Source organism: Lepidothrix coronata, unplaced genomic scaffold (genome assembly GCF_001604755.1).
Source record: "Lepidothrix coronata isolate B3197 unplaced genomic scaffold, Lepidothrix_coronata-1.0 Scaffold64, whole genome shotgun sequence".
Classification (NCBI taxonomy): Eukaryota; Metazoa; Chordata; class Aves; order Passeriformes; family Pipridae; genus Lepidothrix; species Lepidothrix coronata.
The window spans coordinates 711524-723139 of record NW_016690244.1 but is presented as its reverse complement, the minus strand read 5'-3'; the positions used below and the strand labels follow the sequence as shown (position 1 = coordinate 723139).

The window sequence follows — 11616 nt, the reverse complement described above, 5'->3', positions numbered from 1 at the left end:
GCAGAAAAATCTTCCTTTATGAAGTCCATGACTCAGTCATTTAGCCTCCCTTCCTCTCACTACTATCACTTGTACAGATTAAAGCTCAGTTGCAAAGCAGCACAGTTCCTCATATATGTTGTGAGTGTTTTACCAAGTGACCCGGTGACACAGAGAAATTGCGAAGCACTGTGAGCAGAGCAACCAGAGCAAGTCTGGGAAAGGGCAGAAGACAGGATGAGCGCCAAATTCTCCATCTATCCCTGGGGCACAGTTCACTACATCAGTTTAGTGAAGCAGTGAAGCCTCCACTTCTCTGGCCCTAGCAATATTCTAGGTATAAGTGGTATTAATTCCATTTCTAGTTTTGTGCCTACCAACTTTGCACTTGAAACATCTCTGGTCAGGGTCGTCCTTTGCCTCCTGGCTCAGGTGTTACAGTGGTTCTCTGCGAGGCAGCACTGAAGGACTCCTGGGATCAAACGGAGGAGAGGGGAAGCAGCAAATGACATCTAACCTTTTTCCCTCTTTCCTTTCTCTCCAATTCTTTTTATCCTTCTTGTGCTCACAGTGCCCTTCATTTCACTTCCCAGTTGGATATTTCCCTTCCCCACTGCCTGACATGAATTCAGTCTGTTGGCCTCCAAAGTAGAAACAAAATTAACTGCTCAAAATTCTAAGGATTACCTTGGAGCTCCTGGGACTGTAGAAAATATTCTTTTCCAAAACAGTGCTTTCAATGAGACCCTCAGCCCTCTACCAGGAATAGCAAATGTGTTAAAGTCTGGATATGGTGTTCACTGTAAGAGGTAATTAAATCTAGCTCTCAACTAAATTCTCTCCATGGACCTGGAAATGAATAAATGTAGCACCAAAATGAAGTATTTGTTGTGTCTGTTCACCCTTTGTGCCACTTCTGTAAAGTAGTAGAAAGAGCCTGGTCACAGGATACAAGTAAGAACATGACATTAACTTTCACCAAAAGGCACAAACTGCAGGGGGTTTTCAGGTCTTTCTAGTGTTGAAGTTATTGGTAAATGCTACACCCATATGCAAAAGGTATACGAAGGCCCCATAACTGAGCCTGAAATTAAATCCAGGCTACTGAGTGGATTCTCTCTACTCAAACTCTATGCTACTCCTCTCAACCTCAGACAAGAGGTGGAGCGAAAAGAGGTTTGCAGAACACTCTTCTGGCTTCAAAAAACTAGTTAAGACCCTACTGCAAAATGGTCTTATTTGCTAGGACTTATTTCTTGTGGGCGATGCCAAGTGTACTGTATGGCTGCTTTCCTTTATAGCTGCAGTGCTGGTGCACTAAAGGAGGGGTGGATATTTTGTGCTACAAAATGAAGGAGTGGGTTATACCGTGATTTCTTCCCTTACACTGCTGATTTCAAAAATTAAGGTTTTTATTTCCTAAAGAAACTTGGAGAATGAGAATAACACCTAGTTTAATAAAAAAAAAAGTAATTTTTGTCTTGCTTTAATCATATTGGGCCAGTACATAAACATTTTAATATATGGCTGAAATTTTTCCATCTTTTTTTTTCAGCAGCTTTCCCTTCATATGTCTACACAGCTACACACAATAGAAGCACCATTCAGTGAATTTTACATCCTTTTAGGAATGCAAAGCATGTAAACAAATTGCATGTTCAGATGTATTTTTGCGGAGCAAGTATCTTCAGGATAAAATTAATCTCTAAGCAGATCCTAAAAGAAACCATAGATAGAACTTTAATTGTCTTTCTATATTTAGCCAGTGCTGCAATACATTCATGTGGCAACCAGCTTTATCGTTATTCACAGAGTCATGTACGTAACTCCATGAATCCAGTTCACCAAGGATTAAAATTTAATATTAAATCACTATAGCCGTACTTCAGTCTATGCCTTCAGCTGGTATCACTTCTGTGTGATACCAGTAGTTCCCCAGCCTGGCATGAACTATGGAGTGATAACCGCAGCAAGCAGTGGAGAGTGGTGCCAAGGCTCCCACTCTGGTGCCAGCAGGGCTCCTTCAGGGTGTGGAATAGGTAATGCAAGTACACGGCTTTGGGGACCTGCACTAGCCTTGTTTCATGACGTCACACTGTGCCACACTGACACTGCTGGCTGCTTGGAGGCAGCCTGGGGATTTCTATCACAGTGCTGCACTGCTTCATGGAGTCATGATTCTACAGTGTACTATGACTCAAAAAAGCCAGGAGAGAATATCTGCGATGAAATATCTGGCTATATATATATGTATATGTAAATGTAAAACATCAACAAGCCACCTTAAACTTGATCATTTAAATGTGAAAAGCAAAACCAAGGAAATTAAAAATGTCAACAACACCAACTCCTGACACAAACAGATGCTTTCTTAATTAGAAGTGTATATATTTGTGAATTGTTATTCTTTTCAGCTCTGAGAAAAAGCACAAATATGTTAGCATCTGCATCAATTTTAAGTGGGCTTTCTGGAGGGGTTTTGCATTCATAGCTTAATAAGAGCAGCTCTGATTTATGCACTGACAACAGAGCAGACTTATCAGTTCTATCAGAGATGACCTAGTTATGAATTAGTGGACTCCACACTGGTTATTTACAGTTGCAGCTTGAAGAAGGTGACCTTTCCCTTACCTGGAAAATGCTCTGTTCTTTTGAGAAGTGCATAAAGAGCTGCACTCTTCAACAAATCTAACCACACTTATGGACAAAAGAATCACCCACAGAAGATAATTTATCACCTTCTGTACTTTCTTTGACTCAGAAATCTGCCATGACTTGAAAAAGGCATGCAATAAATACGTATTTCCCTCAGGTGTTAGACATACTTAATCTATACTTTCAATTAAAATCAAATTAATACCTTGCCATTCAGTATTACTTCTATTCCCCCATGCTTAGATTTAAATCTGTGGAATCAAATTGCCTTTGTCCTAGAGAGGTAGAATTCATCCCTCCCAATTGAGAGTGTAAGCATCTAACATAGCCTAATCATCGAGTTGCTTTGCTTCCTCTATATTCAAAGGCCATTGATGGAGCCAAGCCCTTCAGAAGGCAAACCATCTGAGCTGCTCATCCTATAACAGAATGACTTCCCTTTGGGAGGATGCAGGATGACTGGTTAAAAAAAATTGCTTAAACTCAGGGAAGATTAATCCTACCCAAATGGTTCAGAAACACCATGGAACCATTGATGTGTCTTAAGCTATTATTGACATCAACAGTCAAGAATATCCCATACTCCATAACTGCAGGTTTATGCTGTTTAATGTTCATCTCGAGAGGCACTCAAAAGCTAAATTGCTCAGAAAAAAACAATACTGGTCAGCAAAAATGCCCCAGAAAAAGTAACATCTTTGCAACTGTAATGGGTTTCTGTGGGTAGGTTCTGGTAGCGGGGGAGGACTACAGGGATGGCTTCTGTTAGAAGCTGCTAGAAGCTTCCCCTGTCTGGTGGAGCCAATGCCAGCTGCCTCCAGGACGGACTTCCCACCGCTGGCCAAGGCCGAGCCAATCAGGAGTGATAGTAATGCCTCTGTGATAACATATTTAAGATCAGAAAGTTATTGCACAGTGAAAAATTCCAACCAGGGAAGAGTGGAGTGAGAACATGGGAACAACAACGTAGACACCAAGGTCAGTGCAGAAGGAGGGGCAGGAGGTGCTCCAGGTGCCAGAGCTGAGGCCCCTGCGGCCCGTGGTGCAGACCATGGTGGAGCAGCTGTGCCCCTGCAGCCCATGGAGGACCATCGGGGTGCAGAGACCCACCTGCAGCCCATGCTGGAGCAGGTGGATGCATGAAGGAGGCTGTGACCCCATGGGAGGCCCAGGATGGAGCAGGGTCCTGCTGGGGACCTGCAGCCCATGCACAGGGAAGCCCATGCTGGAGTAGGTTTTACCCAGGTAGGACTTGTGGCCCCTGTGGGGGATCCACATTGGTATAGCTCATTTGTGAAGGACTGCACCCCATGGAGGAGTGACCCACGGGACAGCAGTTTTGTGGAGAACTGTCGCCTGTGGGATGGACTCATGCCAGAGAGGTCCGTGAAGGACTGTCTCCCATGGGAGGGACCCCACGGGAGCAGGGGAAGGACTCCTCTCCCTGAGCAGCAGCAGAAACAACAACAAACCATAACCCCCATTCCCCATCCCCCTGCACCGCTGGAGAGGAGGAGGTAGAGTTTGGAAGGAAGGAGGGGTGGGCAGAAGGTGTTTTTAAGATTATTTTACTTCTCAGTCTTCTGCTCTGATTCTATTAGTAATAAATTTAAGTAATATCCCCACTTTGAGTCTGTTTTGCCCATGATAATGAAGAGTAAGTGACCTCTCCCAGCTGTTGTCTCAACTCATGATTCCTTTGCTGTTTTTTTTTCTCTCCTCTATCCAGTTGCAGAGCGGAGGAAGAGAGCAGCTTTAGTGGGTACCTGACATCCAGCCAGGGTCAACCCACTACAGCAACCATGAGGGCAAGCAGACATTAACACTAGACCTTCTTTGGCACCTGTCCAGGTGTGGAGCATACTTACCATGATGACAGATAAAAATCCACGAGTATGACAGGGCCCTTGACCACACTTGCAGGTTGAATTGCAATCGCTATTGCTTTTCCTTTCAGTAAGTTAGCTTCTCAACAGCGTCCTGGCAGACAATCAAATCACTGTGTATATGATGCTTTAAGGGAGAGATCTGAAGCATCCAGGAGTTTATGGAAGTAAAAAAAACAACAAAGAAATTTGTTCTTCAATGGGCAAGGGAGGAACCACCTTCTGCTCATCCATATAGCCACCATGCTACTTTATGTAGAAAAATTCTTTTTATATCGAGTCACACCCAGGATGTTACAGCTATGGATAGCAGAAGACATCCTGTATTTGATCCTATTTTTCATAGCTCTTGTCTTTCATAAGACAAGTGTTTATGGGATAAGATTTCTTACAATTAGCTTTGGCCTTCAGGCTACTTGTAGTTGGGCTGCTGTTTTTAAGTTTGAGGTAAACCGTGCAAAATATTTTGTTGCCTAGATATTATTTTCCTTCCGAGCAGGAGCCAAATATAACAGTATGGACTCTGCATATCAAATAACATTTGGAATCAATTAACAGGAATTCTCTTTAGTAATAAATTCTGATGGCTAATAGCAATGATTTGGGCTGGCTGACCAAGAGTTTCTCTGTGTTTCTTCCCGCAAGTTAAAAGAAATGTAGAATCCAGCAATATATGTAAGCAGTTCCAGTTATTTTTCCAGCAAAATTGTTTTTCCAGACTTACTTTCACTTGTTATAACTTGTCTTTTCACACAACTGTTGAGATCTGCTTGGTAAAAGAGAACAAAAATCCAACAAGTAAACAAACAACAAAAAAAGGCGAGGGAATGAGAATATCCTAGTGAGGGAATTTTATTAGCTGTATAGTTTTCAACAGAAGCTGGCCAAAATTTAAAATTTAGGGAGGGATTAGCCATTTGCACATTCAACTTCATTATTTCTCTGAATTCTTCATGGTTAAGGTGTAGCTTATCATTATGCCTGGTCTCCCTTGTGGGCCTGTTTTCCAAATCATGAGTAACTGTTTATAAGTGAGTTTCATTCAAATTTCCTCTCCCAATTTGCACTCTCAATTTGATCTAAAAATATTTTTAGTCGAAAGTGCTCTATAGAAGTCTCAGTCATAGAGAGTGTTGTGAGTTAACCCCAGTTGACAACTAAGCACCTCACAGCCACTCACCCCCACACACCCCCAACAGGATGAGAAGAAGGAAAGTGAGAAAACTGAGGGTTTGAGATAAAGACAGTTTAATGGGACAGAAAAGAAATAAAATAATAATAATGATGAAAGCGAATATATAAAACAAGTGATGCACAATGCAATTCCTCATCACTCAACAACTGGTGTCCAACCAGTTCCCAAGCATTGGCCCCCAGTTAACTTTCTCCACAGTTTATACATTAAGCATGATGTCATAGAGCAAAGAATATCCCTTTGGCCTGTTTGGGTCTGCTGTCCAGGCTGTGTCCCTTCCCAGCTTCTTGTGCCCCTTCAGCCTTCTCACTGGTAGTGCATGAGAAGCTGAGAAGTCCTTGTCTTAGAATAAACACTGCCTAGCAACAACTAAAACATCAGTGTGCTATCAACACTATCTCATACTAAATCCAAAACACAGCACTGTACCAGCTACTAGGAAGAAAATTAACTCTATCCCAGCTGAAACCAGGACAGAGTGACCAGCATTCTCTTTCTTATATGTAAGATTGGGCTGTTTGAAATATCCTGATGCAAATCTCATTGTTTCCCTTTTGAAAGAGAGCAGAAACTGAATCTGTGGGAAATCCACCTTCCAAGTTGTTTTGGAGTCATAACATTTAGAAACCTAGACTGCTGCAGTCCTGGATAGGTAAGCACAATGAAATTTCATTAGAATGTCATCAGATTACATTGTCTCCAACTAACATTTTTAAGTCTGAAAAATCGGAAATTCCTTCTTTAAAAAAAATAACCCTCCATCTCCCCTACTCACTGTCAGCTCTAGCAATTTTCTTGGGGCTTTATATACCAGCTACAGAACTTCAGTGATGCTGGAAACCAGCCATTTATTCAAACAATTTTGCACATCAGAATTTTTCTAGTGCCTCATACAAATTTAGTTCTCATTCTATCACTGCTTAATTTTCTTAATACCTCTTATGATGGATATGCCAATGACATTAAAGTCAAGAACTTCAGAGCAACTTTTGTTACTATTTTTCTAAAAGTCTCAAGAACGTTTGTAGATCCTGTGATGTAGTAAAATGTACAGCTCGTTTGTTATTGAAATCAGCAGCAAAAGAAATATAAACATGGTGATTTTCTGATAGTCTGACTTTTCATTAGAATTTTGTAATCTAGATATCTGACTTAAATCCTAGTCTTTGTTATGGTCACCCATACACCAAGCACAGAACCCAAAGAGGCAGTACCTAAACACAGAACAATGGGTATATGAAGAGGATAATATGCACCTGACACCTTCTGTCCCCAGTTTTGGGACGCCAATGGCATGAGAGGAGGACATGAGCCCAAACTCATCAAATTAAGTGGGGCTACTTATATTCTGTCTATCCTCTTATGCCATCCTTTTAATAAACTCAAACTTCAACCATTTTGGAGCCAGATAATGGCTTCAGAGGAAGCTGAATTGACCAAGATGAACTCTGTGTGCACGTTTGCTGCAGCCATACCCTTTTGACTGTGGGAATACCTGGGAGGGACTTGCTGTACAGGCCAACCATGATTTCCTAACATCCAGCAGCTCTTTTGATCCAGCAAGCAAATAAAAGGGATAGGAGAGGGGCTGAGGCACTTCAGGCTTCAGTGAAAGAAATCTCCTTTGAACAGAAAATACCTTCTGCAGTTATCTATGGTCTGGAAGAAAAACCTCCTGCTTGTGTCAGAAGAGCTCAAATATGTTGGTGAATTGTTTTATCACAGATGTATCTCTTCACCTTTGAAATTACAAATAACTGAATCTTGCAATTAGGGAAGACAGTACCACCTCACCTACAAGTGGGTGTTTTATAGCCCACATCAGCTAAAAGTATTTTTAGATCAAATTGGAAGTGCAGTGAGAGCCTGAAGCTGATCAGAATCATAATGCAACGGAAAACCTTACACAGACACCTGTTTCAAAGTGATTCCTGGCTCATTTGGGAGATCAAAGTGTCAGCTACTGCTGATAAACTCAGATAAGCCTCTGGAATTATGTATGCTTTACAGATCTCAAATCTCTTAACATGAGAGATTTGCTTATTACAGTTTCTTTGGGGTCTCCTGAAATTAACTGACAAAATTCCATGGTGCATAAAAGAGTATAGCTTAGGAATGACTACTGCATTCCTTTTTTCTCAGACTAGCATGCTCCCCCTCACAGATTCATCTTCCAAGTGCTCAGTGAAGTAAATTAGAGTAAATTGAACGGTGGTTCTTATTTTTTTTCCCCAAGAATTAGTGGAACAACAGCTAGAATACACACACAGATGGCTAGAATGAGTATAATTTTTCCGTGAAATAACTTTTCTCTCTCCTCTCTCTCTCCTTGTCTGTCACATATGTGTACACTATTTCCTTTTCTGATGACAAGACTGACCAGGGTGCTCATCAGCCGCATCGCCGATATTGACAATGACAAATCCCTTCCGCAGCTCAGGAGAACCTTAAATAAATTCTCCCAAGACACTAGCAGGCGTTCTCCTCCTTGCCCTGTCACTCATGGTGAAGACTGAAAGGCTGATTAGAAATAATGCAGGGGCATTCTGAAATGGAAAAAATCTCCTTGATGGGGAATAAGTCGAGACTATAAAGTGTATTTAATTCCTTCTCTTTCCTCCTTCAGTTTTAATTAGGATTAAAATGTCTCTGCTAGATATTTTGGGATTACTTTCATTTTCTTACACCATGTATGAGATCATCTGCTTCACATTAGCCTGAAAAATACTGGAGAATTAACAACTGGAAAAAAAACTGTTGGAAGGCAAACACATTCCAGAAAAATCCATAGCTCCCTTCACTTCCCCAACTTCTCCAGAACACATGCACATCAAAAGTTTGTGGCAAATGACAAGCAAAATTGTTGGCAAGAAACAGAAGCTTGGCTGGTCAAGGCCTGTCAGGGGTTTATTCAGCACTTCAAAGATATAGGTGCGTTGTCTCTCAATAACATCTCATGTTTTATAAATACAACAGAAAAAATAAAACAAAAATCAGGTGACCACAAACAACCAAGTCCAACTTCGACTCAAAGCTCACAGTTTTTCCTTGCACAGCCATTCAGATAACTCCTTTCTCCCTGCTACTCTCACGTTTTCTGTTCCTCTCCTAACAGATTCTGCTCAGGCATTGGTTCTCTTCACTTATGTAGATCCAGGACATCGTTTGAGACCCAAAACTTTGAGCCATGGCCTTGTTAGCAAGCAGCATTATTGAACTATAGCAACAAACAGGACAAAGCCTGGAGGGGCTGTGGTGTCAGCCACCAGCAACCACAAGCACATCACACAGCAGGTGTGCTACAGCACTAAAGCTACAATGAAACAGAATTGTTCCCCTTCAAAAAGGGAAAGGAGTAGGGAATAACTTGGAGGCAACAGTCTATGGTTGCATAAGAGAAGAAAGGAGAAATTTATTATGAATCTGTAGGAATGACATTTCGGTTTCGACAGCCTTCTGGGTATAACTGCCCAATGCTGACAGCACCTTCAATTAACTCTGGGAGACTACAAGACTGCATGACATTAATAATGTGCTACAATTATACAACTGTCCACAGTAGGATCTGTTGCCATGAGGGACCTCTGTAAAGAAGGTTGGGACTGTGACTCCAACCAGCCTTGTACAATGCATGGATTGGATGCCTGACTGTGCAGCATCCCCTCCAAAGCACGGGCGATTCCATATGTCCCAGTCAGCCAAGACATGCATATCTTGTCCTGTCTGAAGGGACATATGTTCAGCAGGCAGGACTCAATCAACAGGTGGAAGTTACATTAAGGGAAGCGTTGCTGGTGGATTTCAGCAGGACGAATGCTTGGAGGCAGTCAGTATAATGATGGCTAAGAAGCAGCATAGACAGACAAAATTCTTTAGTCCTCTCAAAGAGAGAGGGCTCCAAAGATATTTGAGACACCTTCACACTTAGGGTATTCAATAAACTTGTTTAATGAGATGAGGCCAGGCACAACAGGTTTATAGTATTTGATTATATGCTTTGATGCAAGATACTAAACCAAATGGAGAAATGAGTCTACTTCAATACGACAGGTTACATGTTCCTCTAGATTTATCATTTTAATAAGAAAGATTAACTTTTCAGAGCACTTCGGTTAGAATTTGTCATGATGACGGATGATGCTTCTCTTGATTTCATAACAAATTCTGCATCTAAAAAGCATTTGATAGTTTTTTGTGCCAACTCTGGAGCTATACATCTACCTATCTAAGCTAATTTTTGGGCAGATGTGGCCCCAGGAACACTCATACAGTTATTTTGAAAATATATCCCCCCATCTCTGGGCACACTGGATCTGCTGGTTAGATTGTCTCCCTTCTTGTGAAGCTCAGGTTGGTCCAAGTTTTTCTGTGAGGAACATCTCAGAACCAGCAGAAGAAAGGGGGAAGGGAATATTCAGTGTTTACCTTTCCAGGTAAAGAGTAGTAAGCTTTTTAATTGATAAAACCTCCATTACAAGAACACGCAGTATATGTTATTACTGTCGGATTTTAAAATCCAACTTGCTTTTATTCAGGAGGATTTTGCTCCTTGACAAAAAATCACACTGTCCACTTTTTTTTTTTTTTCCCCAGTAAGCAAACATTAAAATTGTTTGCAAGTGCACAGTTTTTTAACTATTGCACAAGACTCAAAACTTGGAGACCGAAGACAGAAAAAGAGGTTATGAGACAGTAAAAGAAGGTGTCTTGAGTTAGGAGAGAGTATAATCTAGCCTCTACAAAAATACTACTAGTAATTAATATTTATACAACAGAGGTGGATTCCCTTGGACATTTTCCTAATTGTAAATGAACCTGTTAAGCAGAAATATAGATTCTGCACTGTTGATCCCATTTGGCCTGAAAAATCCCAGTACAGCTACATAACAAGTCTTTGATTGCTTGCTCTAGCTGATATTGGCAAATGCTCAAGCACTGAAAAACCCAAAGAAGATGCTTTTTGATCTCTCAACACATGTGTTTGCCACAGGTGTCTATCTCTGATGGGTTCCCAGTAAAAAACTCACTAGCCTAAGTGCTAGCAGGGGGAGTCTGTTTGGAAGCTTCTGGCACGTTGGCTGTTCTCAGGACAGAAAATTTTCAGTTGCAAACTTGTGCCAGTACTTCTTAAAAATACCCAAGTGGTCACAAATATCTGTGTCCCATGTTGAGCTCTGTTGTCCCTAGGTCTTCCTCCTAGCATCATTAACAAGACATATACTGTGGAATTCAAACACAGACCTGGAGGAAAGCAACTTGCCAAAAGGTGGCTGAATAGAGGAGCTGTTGAATGAACAAAACCTCTCAAGAAATATCTGCTCTCATATCATTGCTCCCCAGTGGCGGATCACTGCTACAACTGTTTACATCCTGTGTTTCTGCAAGGCCAGATGCAGGAAAGTTATATCAATTTGACCTGAAGCTCTTCTTTAGAAGGATCATACTTTACTCACCTTATAATGAAAGAAGCTAGTAATTATGTGTTAGGATGTTTTTAATCCATTGTTCTTTGTATATTTTAACAAAAGTGTGAAGCTATTCCCTGTGAGTAGAGAACAAACCATAATTAAGGGAAGTCAAGACTTAAATGCCCAGTGGCTCCAGGGTTTTTAGTGCCTGGTGAAAGATGCTTACAGTTCAGCCTTCAGAGGTTTGAACAGCTGGTACTTAGGGCATATCCAGGGAAGCACAGTCAGGTTTCCTAACCCCAAAACATCTTTCTAGTTACTCAGTCACATTGTCTCAAAAATTAGGTATTATTTTTTCCTCTGCTGGCAGTCCTGCTTTGCAAACACATTATTCACTCCAAATTCCCTTGGAAAGTCATGATGGGATTGACTTTTTCCTCTCATTAGCACAGAAAAATTAAGGTAAAGCACGGACTCCCTGAAATTCTTAATA

At 41.2% G+C, this 11616-nt stretch overlaps 1 long non-coding RNA gene across 1 annotated transcript; it reads left to right on the top strand.

Annotated features, from left to right (window-relative positions):
- Positions 1–3366: 3366 nt before the first annotated feature.
- LOC108498796 lies at positions 3367–8203 on the top strand. Its single transcript, XR_001875310.1, has 4 exons — positions 3367–3612; positions 4364–4485; positions 6277–6367; positions 8090–8203. It is a non-coding gene; the product is annotated as an uncharacterized LOC108498796 (long non-coding RNA).
- The last annotated feature ends 3413 nt before the right edge of the window (positions 8204–11616 follow it).